The sequence below is a fragment of the Alnus glutinosa genome, chromosome 3 (assembly GCF_958979055.1).
Source record: "Alnus glutinosa chromosome 3, dhAlnGlut1.1, whole genome shotgun sequence".
NCBI lineage: Eukaryota > Viridiplantae > Streptophyta > Magnoliopsida > Fagales > Betulaceae > Alnus > Alnus glutinosa.
In genome coordinates, this window is record NC_084888.1 from 6083496 (window position 1) to 6086146 (window position 2651).

The following is a 2651-nucleotide window of genomic DNA, read 5'->3' on the forward strand; positions in this document are numbered from 1 at the left end:
ATATGAGGTAAATGACGAAGTCAAGGTTCAAACTCAGGACCTTTAGCTCTGATACCATGTTAAATCACAACTTGTCCCAAAAGCTTAAACTAATAAGAAGAGGTAAATTTAATCACTCAATCAATACTTTAACAACATACATGTCCCCCTTTTTTTTTCCTAAGAAAAAAAAGAATCAAAAACAAGATAACAAAGAGAATGCTAAGAGATTGACGGACCAGAATACTGAATAGCATTTCTCCTTTTTTATAGGTCTCGTATGTTTCTCTTTTTCCTCAAAAAAAAAATTATTTAATAAATAAAAGACTATAACATGAAATTTATTAAGAATCTGTTTGAGTTTGCGATTTTAAAACATGTGATTTAAAGAATAACGATTTTAAAATGTGTAATTTCATAACGTAATTTTTAAAAACACACTTAAGTATTTGGTAAAATTGCAGTTTGGTCTTTAAAATTATGCTATTTTAAAAACACATCATTTTACTTGCGATTTAAAAATGCAAATTTCTTTTACGTTTTCAAATCGTAATTTTTTAGAAACACACTTTTAAACTATACATTTTTTACTATTTGGTTTAAAATCGCAAACCTCAACACAATCTAAATATAAAATTACCATTGCCAATTTGAAGCCAACATGTTGTCGTTTGTTTTCTATAAGCAACACCGAATATGCTGTATGCAGGAGCGAAGCTACACTTTAGCTTGGGGGCCCAAAAAAATAATTAATTAATTTTTATCCCTAATTTGTTTATTTTTTTAATTTTAACCCCTCAAATTATTATTACTTTTTTAATTTGACCCCCCCACCCACCCCCCCCCCCCCCCCCCCCCCCCACCAAAGTCTATAAGCTCACTCCGCTCCTGCCCCTATGCAATTTGATTTATGCCTCTGTTAATTTTCGTATATTTTTGACTTTTTGTTACTGTCACAATGACCTTATTGTTAGGCAATTGAGAAAAGTGGATTACCATTGAATTAGTCTCCCCCAAAAAACAAGACCATAACGTTAATTTTCTTTCTTTTTTTCTTTTTTATTTTTTTAAAAAACCTTTTTAAGGATGGACTTAATTGATCCTATCTTACATTCTCTTCATATAACCAATTATTTGTAGCCTCCTCCCTCTCCCTTTCTGAGGGAAAAAAAAAAAAACAATTATTTAACAGAAAAAAAAAAAACCTAGTGTTGAATTTATTAAATTATTATTACGTTGATGTCAACTTCAAATCAACATACTCTGTCCCAAGGGGTAGCTTAATCAACTGGAGACTATTTTTCATTAAGTGGAGGTTACTAGTTCGAATCTCTCATTTCCCCTCTTGTGTGGACATGTAAAAAAAAAAAAAAATGCTCTGCATCACAATATGGGGTTATTTGGCAAGTGACCAAAAATTTGTCCACTTTCTTTTTATTTTTTAAAAAAACAATAAACTTCAAAATATTCTAACTTTATATCACATCAATAATTTTATATTACTATTTAAATAAAAAAAAATCTATTACAGTACAAAACATTTTCACATTTTCATACAATTTTTTATTTATTTATTTTATTTTACTACATCTATCAATTCTTATTACTACCCCCAAAAAAATTCAAGTAAAAACTTCTTTCCCTTATGTCAGCAAGATTCTGCTCTGTTAGGTCACTTGGTAAATGCATATTGTACATTTACCAAAAACAAAAATGCATATTGTGAATTTGCCAGCACCGCCAATAATTTCACCAAATGTAACTTTGAAGCCTGCAATGGAAACTTCGGAGGTGATGTAGAACAGAACAAAATCAAACAAAGAACAAAAAAATAGAGAAATCTCACGTTGGACAGAGTTTTATTGGACAACACTGGGGCTCTAAATTGAATCACAATCTCATTAGACAATAATAGAGTTTGGTGGAATTTCATCACTGAAAAGAAAAGGAGTCAGACCTCAAAATAACATTTTTTTTCCCCTCAAAATCTCTCTGCTTCTATTGGAATACAAAATTACACTAAAATAGACTTAATGACTAAATAAATATTTGTGGGCTCTTCTCTTATTTCTTGGACTGCTAATTAAGAAGCAATCTCTGGTTGCACGCTCGAGTACCGATGCTGAATATCGTATTATGGATGTCTCTTCTACTTGTTTTTATTTATTTATTTATTTATTAAGGATGTTGTTTAAGGATCTGTGTATTTCTTTATTCTTTACTCCAACTTTGTGGTGTGAAACATTGGTGCTCTTGCTCTTGCTCTTGCACCATGTCATTAATATATAGGGCTACAGTAAATCATATCAGTAGTGACACAGATCAATTAATGATGATGATCAGTTATGCTGAGTTAATTTTGTAACCGAGGCTGAATATCGTGTTATTATGGCTGTCTCTAATTCTAATATTTAATATAAGATGTAATAATCTGAACTTCTTTTATAAATATTAAAGTATTGAATGCAAGATTTTTATCCCTTCCTATCTTTCAAATGTAAATCTCGCATATAGCGTTACTTATAATTTTATTTTATTTTATTTTTTAACAAAAAAAAGACGTCGAGCTCGATGTGTCATGAAGCATTCAATTGGGTCAATTAATTTCCTTATTACCCACAATTTAAAAAAGAAATAATTTATTTTCTCCAGCAACATTTAAGTATATTTTC